Source organism: Rattus norvegicus, chromosome 6 (genome assembly GCF_036323735.1).
Source record: "Rattus norvegicus strain BN/NHsdMcwi chromosome 6, GRCr8, whole genome shotgun sequence".
Taxonomy (NCBI): Eukaryota; Metazoa; Chordata; class Mammalia; order Rodentia; family Muridae; genus Rattus; species Rattus norvegicus.
In genome coordinates, this window is record NC_086024.1 from 74,217,805 (window position 1) to 74,239,166 (window position 21,362).

The window sequence follows — 21,362 nt, forward strand, 5'->3', positions numbered from 1 at the left end:
CACAGGTGGCAGACTCACATGAAATTATTTAACTTCTAAATTTTCCCATTAGTATTGGGGCTACATAAGCTACTGTCCCTGGCTGCCATCAAGACTCACTAATAAAGAGAATGAATGGAAGCGTCTTAGAGAACATCTGCCTGTTGACTTTAATACTGGCAAGCCTTTATAGTTCACCCCAAGTTTTCTTCTGCCAGGTGGCTCATATTCTCCGGGTCTCCTCCCACCCAAGCATGTTCCTAGAGGATGTCTTAAAAACTCATAGGGTGGTATCTCACACAAGTCCTGAACTTGGAATGCTGAGTAAGAGGACTGACAGGCCAGTCTATTAAAAAACAAACAAACAAACAGCAAATAAGTAAACAGTAAAAGTCTTAGCAGTGAGAAGGTTTAAACCGTTGTTATGATTTTATAGGGTTTCATCCTACAAACTTTCTTGAATTAGATTCAGGATCCAGGTCCATCTGTTAATGGAACATGGCGTTTTGACAATGTCCAGGGCTTGAGTGTTCTCCAGGACTCTGGAGAAGGAAGGATTTTTGGGGAGAAGGGGAGTCAGAGGAGATCTGCTGTCCTAGCTCCATCCCTCTTCTCCCCTTGTGCACACAAAGCTCAGCATTGATTTTGAATCCCTATGAGACAGAGGGCAACACAAGCACAAGAGGATCTGTCTGGGAATGAGGGAACTTTTATCTCTGCACTGCCTTAGATTTAAGCCTGCCTGGCCAGTTGAGGTAACCTCCCACTGGGGAGGTGGTCATACTGGCGAAGTAACTTTCAGATAGGGCCAATCAGTTAATGCCAAGTTTCTTTGATGATAGGGAAAACTGTCCGAGATGAATTTAAGGATATCGGTAGAGTAAGGATATTGAGCTTTAACTATTGACCCTTTACTCAAACTCACCTCTGGTAAGACTATCCTCACAACTGTGGAAAGCAGTGGAAGCATTGGACGAGACTAGCCATGTTGAGGGTGGTGTGACCCCAGGCAAACAGAAGTGTTAGAAAGTCACCGGGTAGCTAGCTTAACCTCTTGTGGGCCAATGTGGTTTTAGGAAAGCCTTTTCCCCTACCTGTGCCTTCTAAACAGGGCACACCATCAGTAACTCTGCTGTTATCATTGGTTAGCACGCATGGTTACATCCTATTTTTTCAGGATTTCTTTATACATTTTAGTTACTCGATGGTATTGCAATAAGTGCCTCTGAAATTGGTATATCGCTTTCCTTCTGCAGCAATTTAGTCGCCTGGTAGCAAAGCTTGAATTGAAAATAAAATAACTATGACTGTACATTGGCCCTGCCCATTAATGCCCAATGAATGCACAGCTATATCAGTAAATAGCAAATTCATTATGGAGTGTTACTCAAGCTCTCACAAAAGAGCCACTTGATTCAGATCAGTTCTCCGTCTCTGTGCCTTTGCGTGTCATCTACCTCGGAAGGTGATGCTTGGAAACCGTGTTAAGAATTTTAATCACAGATATTCTGTGTGCATTGTGTAGAGAGGAGAAAGGGGGCTCCTGCCTTCCCAGGCTCGTGTACAACCCCTGCAGTTTTCCTCACCTTGGATGATGTATTCAGGACTTAGAGTCATTTTTCCATATTATAACCATCTCTTTCACAGCTGGGGTGAAGGCAAGGAGAGAGAGAGTGTTAGATAGCTGCAGGGGAAGACATAATTTAAGGGTCAGAACTCTTTTAAGATTGGCGTGGTGGGATTCAGGCTTCTTTTCTTCTGTGTGTCCAGAAATGGCTATACTATAGTCTCTGATCTGCTGCCCATCCTGCCTTGAAACCTGGCCGGCTGCAGGTGAGCTTTGCTAGAGCTGAGAGTTGCTTGCTCTGCCCTTAGAGCTATTGTCAAGTCATTTAAAAATTGTTGAATGTAATGGGGATTATTTCATTTAATCCTTCCCATAGCACTAAGAAAAACGGGCACTATGATTAGCCCCTACTTCACAAGGGAGAAAATAGGGACTTAGAAAGCTTAAATAGCCACATCTATGGTCCCCCTGGTAATAAGTGGACATTCGAACGCAAGTCCAAGTGCTCCAAGCCTGAGTGCTTAACCCCGTGCACTGACTTCCAATGCCCAGCTGCTCCAGCCAGAGGACAGGGAAACGCAGGAGCCCCTACTCACTGACCCACTATGTTTGTGGCACCAAAACACAATTCTCTTTCCCACTCTGTCTGTGTAGGATGCTTTCAGAGCAGGCTAAGAATTTATGCTTGCCCATGTTCTGGCTCTAAAAGCTCTCTGCTCAGAAAAAAAAAATGTTTTGAACAACTCTTTCCTTCTCCCTGAGTATTTCTTATGGAAACCTATGTATGGTGAAAACCTTAGCAAAAGTAGCAATTTATTGGTTAGATCAAAAGAGATATAATGTTTATGATAATGGTTGTCGAATGTAGGCTGTGTTGTGTTATATGCTATAACCTGAAGGAGTTCCCATAACTAAAGGCCAGTGTCTGCACCTCCACACGCTGGTAAGAGTCCATATCTACCATGAAATGCTGCAGAAATAGAAAATGAAAAATCAGAAACTTTAAGACAACTTGTCTGTTGAATTAAGAATTAAATTTTAAATTTTTCCAGAAACTCATTAATCTAATGATTAAAATTTATAACAAGCAAAAAAATTTTTCAGGTCTTTCAACACTGACATTTGAGGAAACACTGGAATTTACATAGCCGTGACAAGCCAGTGTTTCAGAAGTGAGGTTCAGTGTTTTAACTAAAGATACAGTCTAAGGAACGTGTAGGCAGTCACCCATAACCCATGCCCCAGTGTTGGGGTGACAGCACCATGCTGTGTATTTCTTCCTCTTGTGGGTTCCCTGGGGATCTGTGGTACACATAGTGTCCCTTAGAAAGAGCACACAAACCAGGTGGCTGTGGCACATGCTTTTAATCCCAGAACTTGGGAAGCAAAGGCAGGTGGATCTCCGTGTTCCAGGGTACCCTGGTCTACATAGTGAGTTCCAGAGAATCCCTGCTTCAAAAAAAGAAAAGAGAAAGCACACAAAGAGATTCTCCAAAGAATACCAATAGTTAGTGGGAATAGCAGATTATTGTAAGAGATCTTTCTCATCAGATCATATAAAGTGGGAACAGCCACTCTGAAGAGGGGCAACACTTTCAGGTGGCAGTCCAGGTGAACAGGAGGTGGAGGGCAGAGACTGCTTTTCACTAATTTGCATCCACTCTTGCTAAGGCTCACCTGTCCTGTTGTTGCTAGAAGGAACAGCTTCTCGGGGCTTCCAATATCAACTGAAGACAGCATACCTCCTGGGACCCTCCGGTCCTGAAGCACCAGATTGGAACTACTAAGACATCCAGCCACACAGACTGAACAAGTACCAGATTCTCAACCTGTCCAGTGTGAGACAGCCATTGATGAACTACCCAGACCATTGAGCAAGCTAATCTAGTAAGTGCATTTTTTTTTATTAACTTGAGTATTTCTTTTTTTTTTTAATTTTTTTTTTATTAACTTGAGTATTTCTTATATACATTTCGAGTGTTATTCCCTTTCCCGGTTTCCGGGCAAACATCCCCCTCCCCCCTCCCCTTCCTTATGGGTGTTCCCTTCCCAACCCTCCCCCCATTGCCGCCCTCCCCCCATAGACTAGTTCACTGGGGGTTCAGTCTTAGCAGGACCCAGGGCTTCCCCTTCCACTGGTGCTCTTACTAGGATATTCATTGCTACCTATGGGGTCAGAGTCCAGGGTCAGTCCATGTATAGTCTTTAGGTAGTGGCTTAGTCCCTGGAAGCTCTGGTTGCTTGGCATTGTTGTACTTTTGGGGTCTCGAGCCCCTTCAAGCTCTTCCAGTTCTTTCTCTGATTCCTTCAATAGGGGACCTATTCTCAGTTCAGTGGTTTGCTGCTGGCATTCACCTCTGTATTTGCTGTATTCTGGCTGTGTCTCTCAGGAGCGATCTACATCCGGCTCCTGTCGGTCTGCACTTCTTTGCTTCATCCATCTTGTCTAATTGGGTGGCTGTATATGTATGGGCCACATGTGGGGCAGGCTCTGAATGGGTGTTCCTTCAGTCTCTGTTGTAATCTTTGCCTCTCCCTTCCCTGCCAAGGGTATTCTTTTTCCTCATTTAAAGAAGGAGTGAAGCATTCACATTTTGATCATCCGTCTTGAGTTTCGTTTGTTCTAGGGATCTAGGGTAATTCAAGCATTTGGGCTAATAGCCACTTATCAATGAGTGCATACCATGTATGTCTTTCTGTGATTGGGTTAGCTCACTCAGGATGATATTTTCCAGTTCCAACCATTTGCCTACGAATTTCATAAACTCGTTGTTTTTGATAGCTGAGTAATATTCCATTGTGTAGATGTACCACATTTTCTGTATCCATTCCTCTGTTGAAGGGCATCTTTAATAAAGCCATCATATCAGTAGCATGCCTCCAGAGAACTAACACACCAGCATTCCCCTCTGTGGCATTCTCACCCTTCCCTGTTGTCCCCCTTGGTTTCCAAGACAGTTTTGTTTCTAATTGCGTGTCATCTGTACCTATGTCACAAGATAAAATATAGGACCCACAAATATAGAAAACACCATATATATCTTTCTGAGATTGAGTTAATTCACTTTATATGATGAGAATGATTACATGGGTATTTTTGAAACTTTTTTTTTTTTTTGCCACAACGAGTAATCACCAGGGAGACTGGCACCCATGGTTGAAGCATTCCAGGCAGATGTGTTAGTCACTCGGGCACTCCTGCATAGGTGTTCTCCCTTATCTTACTACGTTACATTTGATACAAGAAGCTCTGTTTTTAGTTTGGAACCTTCACCTTTCTTTCACTGCTTCCAGATTTTGATGGCTGTGCTGCATCTCAGTGAGCACCAGTCCTGATCGATGTCTGTCTTGGGCCCGGAGTGAATACTACACAGTTTCTCTTCTTGAGTTGAATGAGTTATAAAGTCCTTACGACAATCAAAGGAACAGACACAGAGGATCTCTGCAGAAGCTACACCAACACCTCACAGGGAATGGGGAAGCGGACAGGTCAAGGTGACAACTCCCTATATGCTTCCTCACCAAAGACAACTTACTGAGGGCAAAACTGCCTTTCATAACTGGAAGGACTCGACAGAAAGCCTGTGTGTGCTTTCTCAGAGCATTGGTTACACACATACACACACACACACACACACACACACACACACACACACACACACACGCACGCGCGCTTTGACATTTCACTTTGACAAAGGAAAAGACCAGCATGGCCAATGTAGCAAACAGGAGCACAGCTACTTTTAAAGACTGTGGCTGTGTCCTCTCGATTTGAAAGTCAGTGGAGGAGATCTGTTTAGTCAAGCAGAAGAGCACTACCATCAACAAAAACGGAGCTTGTCTAAACCCAGAAGCACCGCTGAATGCCGGGCAGAGCACAGAGAGCTGAGCTGTCAGCAGACGGACTTGTCTGTGTCCTGCTGACTCAAGCTGACGGGGTTAATGCTCTATGCAGAAAAGGCTCCTTGCCTTTTCCCCCTTCTTTCCCTCGAGGAGAGAGCAATATATGAAGTAAAGGAGCACCGGGCCTGCCTGAGGAGTTAGAGAAGTTTCTGTCAGGGAGCCCTCTGGCTTCTGAGGCAGTGTTGGAGTTCTGAAGGGAAGCCGGAAATAGAAGGAAGGAATATGAGGAGGAAGGGCGGACCTCCTCTTCCTTCTGTAACCATAAGCGCCCTGCTGTTATGAGCTTCTCTTTTTAATCATCTCTGCAAAATTCAATTTGAAGGAAAGAGTCTACTGAGTTTTTTTTTTAAGTACTTGTTTAACTACAGTTTTATCCCTAAACATTTTGGTTGGAAATCAGCAAGTTATAAGCCTATTTTAGAAATGAGCTGGGTTTTAACTTTTTTTTTTTATTTTTAAAACCCCAAACTTTTATTTCAGAAATATTTGGCTGTAGAAATGAGTCAGACATCTCGTTTTAGCTGAGGCATTTTTGCCAAACAAAATGAAAAGAAAATATGAAAATCACTTCTCCAGAAAGAGAGATTTTGCTGCAAGGACTGCTTTGCTTTTGCTAGAAGCGTTTCTTACAGACCTTAGCGAGACTTAATACTAAACACGAGGAGGGAGCAGTGTACTCTCTCCACTACCATTTGTATTTGTAATTTAAAATGTAGAGATATCAGTGGTGTATCTAGAATTCTAGAATTCATGAGGTTAAGGCAGGGGAATGGTGGTGAGTATAGGCCAGTCTGAGCTAAAAAGTGAGGTCCAGGCCAACCTTAGCTACAAAATGAGACTCTGGCTCTACGTTTCAAAGAATGAGTGAATGAGTGAATGAGTGAATGAGTGAATGAGTGAATGAATGAGTGAGTGAGTGAATGAGTGAATGAATGAGTGAATGAGTGAATGAGTGAATGAGTGAATGAGTGAGTGAATGAGTGAATGAGTGAATGAATGAATGAGTGAGTGAGTGAGTGAATGAGTGCTAAATGAATGAATGGAGTATTTTCTAAGTTATTCTTTAAAGTCTCAGTTTACAGAAGAGGCAGACCTTCTATAGACAGAAACAAGACTCTCTAGAATCCTGGAGTTGACCGAGGCCTGATATTGATAAGGGGCAGAATTCTGTAAAGTCCATCCAGAGATACAAGTAGAAAAGAGGACTTTCACTAGACAAGGTTTGCAACCTAGAAATAGAGAAATCAGATGTGATGTGGCCACGCCCAAATGTAGTCACTTCTTTAGACACATCCAGCTTCCAGAACTATGAGAAATAAATTCCCATTTGTTACGAATACTCAGTCTAGGTAATTTGGTACGGCAGTACGACCTCAGCACTACACCCCAAGATCTGTGTGTCTACACTGAAAGCACAAAGTAATGAAACATCATTGCTCTACGAGAGCTTACTGCTCCTGAGTGTGGGAAAAGTACCTGACGTGTCACCCTCCTTATGCTCACAATCCCCACCCTGTAGGTGAAGTAAGTTCCAGGAGGGAGGTCAGTAATACATAGTCCAGTTAAGTATTTCAAGTCATACATCTTGAAATATCTGAAGGCAGATCTGAATCCCAGTTCTATCTGGTTCTAAAATACCAACAATACCAAATATATATAAAGAATTCTTCCTGAAAGCGAACATATCTTATCCAGTGCGGCCTCCATTATGTAAAAAGGATTTAAACTTGCTTTTTCAAAGTGCCGTTTCAGAGTTAGTCTGTGAACCATACGGAGGAAACTGTTCCCCTAAACCCATTGTACAGCATGTAACATTTCAGATGACTTTTTAATTTTTTACAAATCCGATTTACCCTCAGTAGATAAATATTTGACATTCTTGAGAATTTTTAAGTAATATTCCTCTGACTTTAAAATAACTGAGATTAAAAAAACAATTCAGTGTTATTAAACTTAGTGTGTATTTTATTTGAGTTCTGATTTTGAAGGAGCAACGGGAGTATGGGGTCAGAATCTCCATGCATTCCTTTTCTGATCCGGTCTTTTTTTTTTTTTTTTTTTGGAAGCTTGTTATTCAGTGAGTCCTGATAATCAACCAGTTCTCGGCTGCATTCCCACATGGTCACCACCCCAGGTGGATTCTGTTCCTGTCCTTGTATGCCTACTCATTGGAGAACGTCAACCATCCGTGTACGGAAAGAAGATGGACCAGAAAGGGAATCTTCACAATGACAGTGGAGTCCTCAGGACATGGCCCAGAGCACAGTCTATCCTTTTCTCAAAGATGATGAACTGAACCCATGTTCCCTCAGAAGTAACAGCCTACTCTCAGTGTGCGCCTCCATTTTTTTCCAAAGAGAACTTCTCTAGGGGACGCAGAGAGCCCGTGTACCTGCACTTATTGAGCATTCTGATGGAAATTAGTGTGAATTTGAAATTCCAAATCAGTATAGGATATCACTCTTGAGCTAAAATCCAACTGCGTTGGGAGGAGATTGGCATTTAAACAGATGTCAGCAGTGTTTTGGGAAATGTAAATTGAGGTGCAGATGGTGACTGCTAGGAAGTTAAGAGCATCTGTGTTCTATGGGAAAAAAACTATATTTGTGAAAAAAATTTAAATAATAACTGAAATTCCCAACTTGATTTTGAAAGAAGACAAGAAAATCTCCTCGTTGGATGGCACTGTTTGATAAGTTTCTCATCAAATCAAACAGGCTTGAAGGTCTGCAACTCGTTTTTAACGTAGGCTGAAGAAGACTTCATCCTAGCTCTTTAGCAAGCCCAACCTGGAGCAAACTCATACTCTAGTAGAATTGCCACCTTCTCTTCCCATCCAAGTTGACGCTCCATGTGAACTATAAGGAAACTACGAATCGTCTACAGCACTCAACAGCAGAGGCGCTGGAGGCACCAGCACTTGCCCTTCACAGCTGTGACCCTGGGACCATATTAATTTTTTATTTTCGTTTTTAAAATAAAGATAAAAAGATAAATACCTATCCATGTAATATTGCTATGAATATTCAAGATTCATACAACATGCGTATAGCCTATGGTCAGTATTTTGTTTTTTAAACAAGGTCCTGCTATATCTCCTATACTGGACCAAAGCTTACGATCCTCCTGCCAGCATAGCTGGCTTTAACATTATCTAGGTATTAGTATTATGTAATCTCAGGAGCTCTGCAGAGGACTGCTTCTAACAGCTCCCTGCTCCCTTCCCAGCACCCATATCTTCACCCTGTCTTGACCTAGGGTGAGCAGTAACCTAGAACTCTGCATCCCGAACTGGTAACCCAAAGTGGTTCAAACAAAGGGCCTTTATTCTTTTTAACCATCTCTAGACATTTCTCATGAGTAGAATCAACTAGACAAATTTAAATGGTTAAAATAGTTTTGTTTTTGTTGCTTTGTCTTGTTACTGGGAGCCTTTATTGGTAAAGGAAAATACATACCATGAAATGGGTCATCTTGATGATGTTTAAGTTCAGCTTTTAAATTAGTTCTTTTTGCAAGACATAGATTTCGCATCTTCGGAAAATCCTAAGAGTCTAAGAGTGAGACTCCCATTGTTGCAGTTGGTGGATTAGAAACCAGGTGTGCTTAAGTGCTTTTCCTACAGAAAGACATAACCAACAGCCAGTCAGAGGCAAAGCATCATTGCATTCTGGTGTGTGTGTGTGTGTGTGTGTGTGTGTGTGTGTGTGTGTGTGTGTGTGGTTTGTTTGTTTGTTCCCAAGGATTCTCATACTTAAATGCTCAGATTAATCCAAATTTTCAATGAGGTTTCCCTTTCAAGGAAAAATCAAGCAACCAAAAGGTTAATCAATTCAGTCACATGAGAGAACGTAGGCACCATGTAAAAACCCAGACTCTCAGGTTACAGTTTAATGTGCTATACACCCTGCCTGATTGGAATGAGTTTATGCATTAGATCCCATACACAAATGGATGCATTTAGCTTCGTTCACAGCACATCCGCAAACTCATTTACCGGATCCATAAGCACTTGTAAACATTGCTAATGGAGTTTGCTAAATGAATATTATAAACGTAATCCAAATGAGCTCTCCATGGAAATTGCAAATCATATGAAAAATATAGTGTGTTTGGTTATAGCACATTTCGGGAACGGTATATTTTAGTTAATTGTGTTAGTACATTATACATGGCTAAACGTCAATGCTAACACCTAGACAAAAATTAGCTCTTCCTTCTTGCTTAATGCCATGCACTGTTGTTGTTCGTATTTCCATAGATCATTTTCTGGAGCAATAAAGGAAACTATCCACACAGTGTCACTTGTATATAAACAAACTCCCTAGAGGGAAAAAATACAGGCCAGCCTATTACAATCATGAAGCCAACTGTTCCGGAGCTCATGTTTCTGGAGTCACTTCTTGAAGAACTATAATTCATTTTGATTATAGTCTCATTACCAATTGCATATGTTCCTGACCTACAAAATATGTCTTCATAAATCCTCCACTAACTGGCTATATCACAGGCTGAAATTGTTTTCTGCATACTTACCCATCAAAGTTACAGCTGAATAGCACATACAGAGGGGAGGGCTTCTGTCCTCTAGGCTCCGGGGATTGAGAACTGTAGTGCTTCTTCTGTGACCCAGCATCTCGAAGAATGTATCCCCCAGACCCTTGCAGGCCAAGTTTAATATCTGAAGCAGCCTCGTTCCTGATTGTATATTGCTCTCACATCATTGTAAAGTTTAAAAAATAAATCTAGAAGCCAAGGCTTCATAAGTAAGAAACTGCTGTCACCAGATTTCAGGCTTACTGTTGTTTGAGATGTGGTCTTGCTGTGCTGATCCCATTTGTATCCAACTCAGGAGATTCAGGAGATCCTCCCCATGAGACCTCCTGGGTAGCCTGAACTGTGGGTATGCATCCCAGAGGGAATTTCTCAGGCCTGCTTCAAAGGAAATTATGTCAGGGGCTACTAGGCATACATGCCTGGATGACAGGGGGAGTACAACAGCTTCTTCTCCACAGTTCCCAGAGAAAAGAGGAAGCAGCCTCCATTGGAACACTTCCTTTCTTTATCTCAAAATGACTTTCAGCCTTAACTCATTTTTTTCCTCATGAATACGAATGGAATTCTCAGAACACGGACATACACAGTCAAACACACACACACACACACACACACACACACACACACACACACACACGAATATGCTTACCATAAATTAATGCCTTTGTTGAAAATTTGGTCAAATACTTCTGTTCAATACTTTCTTTTCAAGAAAACTTGTTTACTTTATTCATAGATTTGTTTTATCAGATTTGGGAAGTATTTTAAGAGTTATACAGGGCCGCTGCAGAGAGCCCCTGGGCAGCACCCCACGAGCGAACTTGAGCCTCGGGACCACAGGTAAGACCAAATTTTCTGCTGCAAGAAAGCTGCCTGGTGAGCTTGGGACACACGGAAGCAGAATTTCTCTAGAACCGGGCACGTTCTGTGTTTACCGGAAGTCCCACACCCGCGGATCCCGGCCCGCAGCAGCTCTCTGCTCCCAGACCCGGTGAGAGAGAGACCCAACCGCCTGGTCAGGTGGGCACTCCTGAGGCTGCAGAGCGGAAGAGACCACCAACACTGCTCACCCCTGCCCACATCCCTGGCCCAAGAGGAAACTGTATAAGGCCTCTGGGCTCCCGTGGGGGAGGGCCCAGGAGCGGCAGGACCCCTGCCACAGACACCGCCGGACCCTGAAGGAAACAGACCGGATAAACAGTTCTCTGCACCCAAATCCCGTGGGAGGGAAAGCTAAACCTTCAGAGAGGCAGACAGGCCTGGGAAACCAGAAGAGACTGCTCCCTGCACACACATCTCGGACGCCAGAGGAAAAAGCCAAAGACCATCTGGAACCCTGGTGCACTGAAGCTCCCGGAAGGGGCGGCACAGGTCTTCCTGGTTGCTGCCGCTGCAGAGAGCCCCTGGGCAGCACCCCACGAGCGAACTTGAGCCTCGGGACCACAGGTAAGACCAAATTTTCTGCTGCAAGAAAGCTGCCTGGTGAGCTTGGGACACACGGAAGCAGAATTTCTCTAGAACCGGGCACGTTCTGTGTTTACCGGAAGTCCCACACCCGCGGATCCCGGCCCGCAGCAGCTCTCTGCTCCCAGACCCGGTGAGAGAGAGACCCAACCGCCTGGTCAGGTGGGCACTCCTGAGGCTGCAGAGCGGAAGAGACCACCAACACTGCTCACCCCTGCCCACATCCCTGGCCCAAGAGGAAACTGTATAAGGCCTCTGGGCTCCCGTGGGGGAGGGCCCAGGAGCGGCAGGACCCCTGCCGGAGACACCGCCGGACCCTGAAGGAAACAGACCGGATAAACAGTTCTCTGCACCCAAATCCCGTGGGAGGGAGAGCTAAACCTTCAGAGAGGCAGACAGGCCTGGGAAACCAGAAGAGACTGCTCCCTGCACACACATCTCGGAAGCCAGAGGAAAAAGCCAAAGACCATCTGGAACCCTGGTGCACTGAAGCTCCCGGAAGGGGCGGCACAGGTCTTCCTGGTTGCTGCCGCTGCAGAGAGCCCCTGGACAGCACCCCACGAGCAAACCTGAGCCTCGGGACCACAGGTAAGACCAAATTTTCTGCTGCAAGAAAGCTGCCTGGTGAACTCAAGACACAGGCCCACAGGAACAGCTGAAGACCTGTAGAGAGGAAAAACTACACGCCCGAAAGCAGAACACTCTGTCCCCATAACTGACTGAAAGAGAGGAAAACAGGTATACAGCACTCCTGACACACAGGCTTATAGGACAGTCTAGCCACTGTCAGAAATAGCAGAACAAAGTAACACTAGAGATAATCTGATGGCGAGAGGCAAGCGCAGGAACCCAAGCAACAGAAACCAAGACTACATGCCATCATCTGAGCCCAATTCTCCCACCAAAACAAACATGGAATATCCAAACACACCAGAAAAGCAAGATCTAGTTTCAAAATCATATTTGATCATGATGCTGGAGGACTTCAGGAAAGACATGAACACACTTAGGGAAGCACAGGAAAACATTAATAAACAAGTAAAAGCCTACAGAGAGGAATCGCAAAAATCCCTGAAAGAATTCCAGGAAAACACAATCAAACAGTTGAAGGAATTAAAAATGGAAATAGAAGCAATCAAGAAAGAACACATGGAAACAACCCTGGATATAGAAAACCAAAAGAAGAGACAAGGAGCTGTAGATACAAGCTTCACCAACAGAATACAAGAGATGGAAGAGAGAATCTCAGGAGCAGAAGATTCCATAGAAATCATTGACTCAACTGTCAAAGATAATGTAAAGCGGAAAAAGCTACTGGTCCAAAACATACAGGAAATCCAGGACTCAATGAGAAGATCAAACCTAAGGATAATAGGTATAGAAGAGAGTGAAGACTCCCAGCTCAAAGGACCAGTAAATATCTTCAACAAAATCATAGAAGAAAACTTCCCTAACCTAAAAAAAGAGATACCCATAGACATACAGGAAGCCTATAGAACTCCAAATAGATTGGACCAGAAAAGAAACACCTCCCGTCACATAATTGTCAAAACACCAAACGCACAAAATAAAGAAAGAATATTAAAAGCAGTAAGGGAAAAAGGTCAAGTAACATATAAAGGGAGACCTATCAGAATCACACCAGACTTCTCGCCAGAAACTATGAAGGCCAGAAGATCCTGGACTGATGTTATACAGACCCTAAGAGAACACAAATGCCAGCCCAGATTACTGTATCCAGCAAAACTCTCAATTAACATTGATGGAGAAACCAAGATATTCCATGACAAAACCAAATTTACACAATATCTTTCTACAAATCCAGCACTACAAAGGATAATAAATGGTAAAGCCCAACATAAGGAGGCAAGCTATACCCTAGAAGAAGCAAGAAACTAATCGTCTTGGCAACAAAACAAAGAGAATGAAAGCACACAAACATAACCTCACATCAAATATGAATATAACGGGAAGCAATAATCACTATTCCTTAATATCTCTCAATATCAATGGCCTCAACTCCCCAATAAAAAGACATAGATTAACAAACTGGATACGCAACGAGGACCCTGCATTCTGCTGCCTACAGGAAACACACCTCAGAGACAAAGACAGACACTACCTCAGAGTGAAAGGCTGGAAAACAACTTTCCAAGCAAATGGTCAGAAGAAGCAAGCTGGAGTAGCCATTCTAATATCAAATAAAATCAATTTCCAACTAAAAGTCATCAAAAAAGATAAGGAAGGACACTTCATATTCATCAAAGGAAAAATCAACCAAGATGAACTCTCAATCCTAAATATCTATGCCCCAAATACAAGGGCACCTACATATGTAAAAGAAACCTTACTAAAGCTCAAAACACACATTGCACCTCACACAATAATAGTGGGAGATTTCAACACCCCACTCTCATCAATGGACAGATCATGGAAACAGAAATTAAACAGTGATGTAGACAGACTAAGAGAAGTCATGAGCCAAATGGACTTAACGGATATTTATAGAACATTCTATCCTAAAGCAAAAGGATATACCTTCTTCTCAGCTCCTCATGGTACTTTCTCCAAAATTGACCATATAATTGGTCAAAAAACGGGCCTCAACAGGTACAGAAAGATAGAAATAATCCCATGCGTGCTATCGGACCACCACGGCCTAAAACTGGTCTTCAATAACAATAAGGGAAGAATGCCCACATATACGTGGAAATTAAACAATGCTCTACTCAATGATAACCTGGTCAAGGAAGAAATAAAGAAAGAAATTAAAAACTTTTTAGAATTTAATGAAAATGAAGATACAACATACTCAAACTTATGGGACACAATGAAAGCTGTGCTAAGAGGAAAACTCATAGCGCTGAGTGCCTGCAGAAAGAAACAGGAAAGAACATATGTCAGCAGCTTGACAGCACACCTAAAAGCTCTAGAACAAAAAGAAGCAAATACACCCAGGAGGAGTAGAAGGCAGGAAATAATCAAACTCAGAGCTGAAATCAACCAAGTAGAAACAAAAAGGACCATAGAAAGAATCAACAGAACCAAAAGTTGGTTCTTTGAGAAAATCAAAAAGATAGATAAACCGTTAGCCAGACTAACGGGAGGACACAGAGAGTGTGTCCAAATTAACAAAATCAGAAATGAAAAGGGAGACATAACAACAGATTGAGAGGAAATTCAAAAAATCATCAGATCTTACTATAAAAACCTATATTCAACAAAACTTGAAAATCTTCCGGAAATGGACAATTTCCTAGACAGATACCAGGTATCGAAGTTAAATCAGGAACAGATAAACCAGTTAAACAACCCCATAACTCCTAAGGAAATAGAAGCAGTCATTAAAGGTCTCCCAACCAAAAAGAGCCCAGGTCCAGACGGGTTTAGTGCAGAATTCTATCAAACCTTCATAGAAGACCTCATACCAATATTATCCAAACTATTCCACAAAATTGAAACAGATGGAGCACTACCGAATTCCTTCTACGAAGCCACAATTACTCTTATACCTAAACCACACAAAGACACAACAAAGAAAGAGAACTTCAGACCAATTTCCCTTATGAATATCGACGCAAAAATACTCAATAAAATTCTGGCAAACCGAATTCAAGAGCACATCAAAACAATCATCCACCATGATCAAGTAGGCTTCATCCCAGGCATGCAGGGATGGTTTAATATACGGAAAACCATCAACGTGATCCATTATATAAACAAACTGAAAGAACAGAACCACATGATCATTTCATTAGATGCTGAGAAAGCATTTGACAAAATTCAACACCCCTTCATGATAAAAGTCCTGGAAAGAATAGGAATTCAAGGCCCATACCTAAACATAGTAAAAGCCATATACAGCAAACCAGTTGCTAACATTAAACTAAATGGAGAGAAACTTGAAGCAATCCCACTAAAATCAGGGACTAGACAAGGCTGCCCACTCTCTCCCTACTTATTCAATATAGTTCTTGAAGTTCTAGCCAGAGCAATCAGACAACAAAAGGAGATCAAAGGGATACAGATCGGAAAAGAAGAGGTCAAAATATCACTATTTGCAGATGACATGATAGTATATTTAAGTGATCCCAAAAGTTCCACCAGAGAACTACTAAAGCTGATAAACAACTTCAGCAAAGTGGCTGGGTATAAAATTAACTCAAATAAATCAGTTGCCTTCCTCTATACAAAAGAGAAACAAGCCGAGAAAGAAATTAGGGAAACGACACCCTTCATAATAGACCCAAATAATATAAAGTACCTCGGTGTGACTTTAACCAAGCAAGTAAAAGATCTGTACAATAAGAACTTCAAGACACTGAGGAAAGAAATTGAAGAAGACCTCAGAAAATGGAAAGATCTTCCATGCTCATGGATTGGCAGGATTAATATGGTAAAAATGGCCATTTTACCAAAAGCAATCTACAGATTCAATGCAATCCCCATCAAAATACCAATCCAATTCTTCAAAGAGTTAGACAGAACAATTTGCAAATTCATCTGGAATAACAAAAAACCCAGGATAGCTAAAGCTATCCTCAACAATAAAAGGACTTCAGGGGGAATCACTATCCCTGAACTCAAGCAGTATTACAGAGCAATAGTGATAAAAACTGCATGGTATTGGTACAGAGACAGACAGATAGACCAATGGAATAGAATTGAAGACCCAGAAATGAACCCACACACCTATGGTCACTTGATTTTTGACAAAGGAGCCAAAACCATCCAATGGAAAAAAGATAGTATTTTCAGCAAATGGTGCTGGTTCAACTGGAGGGCAACATGTAGAAGAATGCAGATCGATCCATCCTTATCACCCTGTACAAAGCTTAAGTCCAAGTGGATCAAGGACCTCCACATCAAACCAGACACACTCAAACTAATAGAAGAAAAACTAGGGAAGCATCTCGAACACATGGGCACTGGAAAAAATTTCCTGAACAAAACACCAATGGCTTATGCTCTAAGATCAAGAATCGACAAATGGGATCTCATAAAACTGCAAAGCTTCTGTAAGGCAAAGGACACTGTGGTTAGGACAAAACGGCAACCAACAGATTGGGAAAAGATCTTTACCAATCCTACAACAGATAGAGGCCTTATTTCCAAAATATACAAAGAACTCAAGAAGTTAGACCGCAGGGAAACAAATAACCCTATTAAAAAATGGGGTTCAGAGCTAAACAAAGAATTCACAGCTGAGGAATGCCGAATGGCTGAGAAACACCTAAAGAAATGTTCAACATCTTTAGTCATAAGGGAAATGCAAATCAAAACAACCCTGAGATTTCACCTCACACCAGTGCGATTGGCTAAGATCAAAAACTCAGGTGACAGCAGATCCTGGCGAGGATGTGGAGAAAGAGGAACACTCCTCCATTGTTGGTGGGATTGCAGACTGGTAAAACCATTCTGGAAATCAGTCTGGAGGTTCCTCAGAAAATTGGACATTGAACTGCCTGATGATCCAGCCATACCTCTCTTGGGCATATACCCAAAAGATGCCTCAACATATAAAAGAGACACGTGCTCCACTATGTTCATCGCAGCCTTATTTATAATAGCCAGAAGCTGGAAAGAACCCAGATGCCCTTCAACAGAGGAATGGATACAGAAAATGTGGTACATCTACACAATGGAATATTACTCAGCTATCAAAAACAACGAGTTTATGAAATTCGTAGGCAAATGGTTGGAACTGGAAAATATCATCCTGAGTGAGCTAACCCAATCACAGAAAGACATACATGGTATGCACTCATTGATAAGTGGCTATTAGCCCAAATGCTTGAATTACCCTAGATCCCTAGAACAAACGAAACTCAAGACGGATGATCAAAATGTGAATGCTTCACTCCTTCTTTAAATGAGGAAAAAGAATACCCTTGGCAGGGAAGGGAGAGGCAAAGATTAAAACAGAGACTGAAGGAACACCCATTCAGAGCCTGCCCCACATGTGGCCCATACATATACAGCCACCCAATTAGACAAGATGGATGAAGCAAAGAAGTGCAGACCGACAGGAGCCGGATGTAGATCGCTCCTGAGAGACACAGCCAGAATACAGCAAATATAGAGGCGAATGCCAGCAGCAAACCACTGAACTGAGAATAGGTCCCCTATTGAAGGAATCAGAGAAAGAACTGGAAGAGCTTGAAGGGACTCGAGACCCCAAAAGTACAACAATGCCAAGCAACCAGAGCTTCCAGGGACTAAGCCACTACCTAAAGACTATACATGGACTGACCCTGGACTCTGACCCCATAGGTAGCAATGAATATCCTAGTAAGAGCACCAGTGGAAGGGGAAGCCCTGGGTCCTGCTAAGACTGAACCCACAGTGAACTAGTCTATGGGGGGAGGGCGGCAATGGGGGGAGGGTTGGGAGGGGAACACCCATAAGGAAGGGGAGGGGGGAGGGGGATGTTTGCCCGGAAACCGGGAAAGGGAATAACACTCGAAATGTATATAAGAAATACTCAAGTTAATAAAAAAAAAAAAAAAAAAAAAAAAAAAAAAGAGTTATACAGTGACCTGGAATTATCATTATAGTGATACCAATAATCTCGTAAGTGACACGCAAGTATTGATTCAACCCACATAAAAATGCTAGTGGAGTTTTTGGGGTTTTTTTATTTTATTAAAAAAAAAACAAATACAAAACAATGCTACCTTCTAACTTTTACTTCCAACTTTATTCATGTCTCTACTTGGGATAAAATGTCTTGATTACCAAAGTCCAACAAAGACTTCAGTGGAAAATGTCAGTATTTACTTCCTCCTTAATGAGAACAGCCCAGATGCCATCAGGACTTGTAAATATCTGTCGTTTACATCACTATAGGATTTTTGCAACAGGATAGCTTTAAATTGCACAAAAATATTCCCTTCATAATGAAGCATATCCTATGCAGCCAATTAGTTTAACTGACCATCAGTGCACTTCTCTGTTGCTTCCATTCCATTTTTATGATGCGACAAAAACCCAACATAATATTCTAGACAAAGATATGCTGTCAATTTATATAATGGCACCTTAATATCTTCCACATTATTCTCAGTCCTCTTCCAGTGACTTATTTTTAGCCCCGTTGCACATTGAGCAAAGCTCATGATCTTTTTCTTGGAAGGTCATGGCTAATTCAATACCCATCACTGTGTATGATTATCTTAAATTGTTCTTTCAGATGTGCATCACCTCACACTTGCCTGTTTCAAATTTCACCTTCATCACACCATCCAATTACCTAGTTTTGTTAAGTCTCTTCTGGTTCTTTATTGGGCTGAAAATGTAGGGTCATTGAATAATATCACTCCTTTACTCAGTTCATTGCACGGATGGTTAAGGGATACATTCAACAATAAAGATCTTCCTAATATAGAACTCCAGGGCATTTTATTAACCTCATTCTGCATCCACAACTGAACCTGACTCTTCTCTCAAGGCTCCTCCCTTGTCTTCTCAGCCTCTGCTCTGACTTTTACTTATGAGGGTATAATGATAACATCTCCTTATCAGCTGCTTGGAATGTAGTTTATTAGAGTTCTTTCTTGTACTTGTACAAGTCAAAGAAATTCACGTGCTCTCTTGACATTGTTCCTAGGATCAAAACCTAAGTAGCAACCAGTGTATACAACCCAACAGCCAGAGTTTCACTCATAAGCAGTTATATATATTCTGTTCTTCCCTTCCCCCCTTTTCTCCTCTACTTTCTCCTGTTGTGTGAATGGAGTATTTATTTACTTACATGTAACTCTTCTTGGTTTCTCCTGACAAGTTGCATGGTCTTTGGACTACCGCCCACCTACCTTACCTCCTTCGAAGTAGCAACTAGACTCCCAAAATTTTGAGTATGGTTTATGATTCATACTAAGTGACTTATTTACTTTCTTATGTGGGAATCACTAAGGCTAAACAGAAACAAACAAAAGAAAAGGTTTACTGTTGAATGGTCTAATATGGAGTCAATCAAAACTTATTCTTCAGAACATTAGCCAAGCAAAGGGATAAGTTGTGTCCTAAACAGGTAGTTATTTACAATTCTATGGCAGGTTCAACTATACATAACTCTCCAGCAGGAAACCCTTAACTACAGAAAACCAGAGCCATCTCTCTATGCCAGCTCCGTTATCTGCACATAGAAAGTGTTCATTCATGTTTGGCATGCATTAAACCTTGTCCTTAGCTATCTAGAATGGTTTGCCATGCCCACACCTAACACAATCTCCTTCGACTTTGCCTAGATAAATTACAACCTAGCTTCCTGGAACTCAGAGGTTAATTATAGTTCATTTTGTCTCACAGTTAACAGTATGGACCCACATAAACAGTAGTAGACTATGTTCATTTTTAAGGTTATAGAAGCAGTGAAAGGAATAGAGAGGAGGAAAAAGTGACCCAGATGAGGCAATCCATTACAAAGCATGTATCACACTTCCAACAAGCCTAAAATGGCTTAGGACAATCTGTTTAGTGCCATGGACTCTTCACTGAGACATTCTCCTTGCCCCCCTAGTCGAGCATCCAAATGAGCAGCCTAACGCCGACATAATACAGGGAAGTCCAGTTAAATCATTGATCACTGGGAATCTGCATTCGGTCTCTGTTTAAGCTTACGTCTGCAAGTTCAGAGCAACATCCAGCCCCTTGTAGGCTCAGGCAAATGTAAGTCTCCTACTTCGACTGCGATGAGTTTTGAAATCATTCCTGGTATCTACTGCATTTGTTGTACTTTTTTTTTTCGGAGCTGAGGACCGAACCCAGGGCCTTGAGCTTGCTAGGCGAGCGCTCTACCACTGACCTAAATCCCCAACCCCTTGTTGTACATTTTTTAGCAACTGTTGTACAGTTGGTTATTAGCATTGTCACTGCCAATCTAAGTCAAATAATTTGAGGGTCTGTAGAATAAGAAGAAAATCAAATCAAGTAAAGACAACGAACCTCAAAGCCAAGATAAGGCAAATGCAGCATCAGATACAAATAATGACTTGTACAAAGAAGCCAGGTCTGCATTCATTTCCTTCAGTGCCTTGTAATTCTAGGAATTTGTTTAAAACAGATTCTTTATCAAATTAGACAATCCTGGGTGTGCTCATTTCTGCATTGAACAAGTTGGTCGCATCTCTGCATTAATCACAACACACATGAAAATTAAAAAGAAAATTCATGTCTGAACTAAATAAAGTTACACCTTCATGATCTCATTTTTATGTGTCCCCTCACCGTAATTTGATGTGTCTCTGATTTTCAGACATCACAAATATTGTTACCCACAAAGAACAGCAAGCAAATAACTGTATTTTCCTTATTGGTTTTCCTTTGTTTTAGCTACCTCTGTTGGGAGCATGTACTCATGTTGACCAAAGTATTTAGAAGGTAAAGGGAGGCAGCATGAATAATATGTTTACAGTTTGGCTAATCCTCAAAAGCCTGAATAATCACTGAAGAAATTCACACAAAATCCTGGCTGATGTCACTCGCCCTTGGCATCGATCGGGTCCCTGAAATTCCCAGTTCTCTTAGAGTTCTATATTCACATCTACTTACTGAAAAGAAAAGCATTCGCCATCCATAAATTACTCATTAATGATGAAGCTCTACTGAGTCTGAGGTAGCATCTAAAAGAGATGGAAGGGAAGAAACAAAATCCTAAGTTAACACTTTCCATGTTGCAAGAGGTCATGGAATGAGAAGGTGAACTCATTTCCCCTTTATTTTAGCAGAATTCTTTCAATTTTGGTTTTGTTTCTAATTTTAATAGGAAGAACAAAAGATGGCCTGTATTCTTACTTCCTACTAGTCTATTTCTTTTTAAAGATTTAAGTGGTCATATTAAGGCCTTTTAAATTTTTTTGTTACTCACAAAGTCTGTGTTGCTTAATATTAG

General features: G+C 41.8%; 1 long non-coding RNA gene across 1 annotated transcript in view; it reads right to left on the reverse strand.

Annotated features, from left to right (window-relative positions):
• LOC102557478 (uncharacterized) overlaps positions 1 to 21,362 on the reverse strand; it is a 61,128-nt gene that overhangs the window by 37,788 nt on the left and 1,978 nt on the right. The window contains exons 2-3 of the long non-coding RNA XR_005505936.2: positions 21,023 to 21,093; positions 8,908 to 9,068 (exon numbers count right to left, since the gene is read on the reverse strand). This is a non-coding gene — a long non-coding RNA (uncharacterized LOC102557478). The remainder of the gene's footprint in view (positions 1 to 8,907; positions 9,069 to 21,022; positions 21,094 to 21,362) is intronic.